The sequence below is a fragment of the Elephantulus edwardii genome, unplaced genomic scaffold (genome assembly GCF_000299155.1).
Source record: "Elephantulus edwardii isolate Elephantulus edwardi_28Jun2011 unplaced genomic scaffold, EleEdw1.0 scaffold00062, whole genome shotgun sequence".
Taxonomy (NCBI): Eukaryota; Metazoa; Chordata; class Mammalia; order Macroscelidea; family Macroscelididae; genus Elephantulus; species Elephantulus edwardii.
This window is the reverse complement of record NW_006399812.1, coordinates 5,845,347-5,845,868: the sequence shown is the minus strand read 5'-3', so window position 1 is coordinate 5,845,868 and position 522 is coordinate 5,845,347.

Sequence of the window (522 nt, the reverse complement as noted above, 5' to 3'; positions counted from 1 at the left end):
TTGTAAAATGATACAACCACTATGAAAGGTTGTTTGGCATTTCCTGAAAAACTGAACATAGACATTTCAAATGACCCAACTATTTACTGCTTGGCATATAGCCCAAGAAAATGAGAACTGAGACACAAATGGAGATTTATACACAAATGTTCATAGCAGGATTATTGACCATCACAAAGACTTGGAAATAACCCAAATGTCCAATCACAATAGAATGATTGAGAAATTGTGGTACATTCACACTATGGAATATTATGCAGCATGCTGGAGGAATGAGTTTGAAAATTACTACCAACTTGGGAGGAACTGGAGATCATTATGTTAAACGAACTAACTCAGTCCCATAAGGACAAATATAGTATAAGACTATTATTGAAGAAATAGAAAGATAACCAGTAAAACAAGTATGCAGTCCCAAGGAGGGGAAGGTAAGAGCAAAGAGGTGAGGATGAGCTGAAGGGTAATCAAAAGGTCTCACAATTTGATTTGTAGAGGGCGAGGTTGGTAAAGGAAATGGAAAAG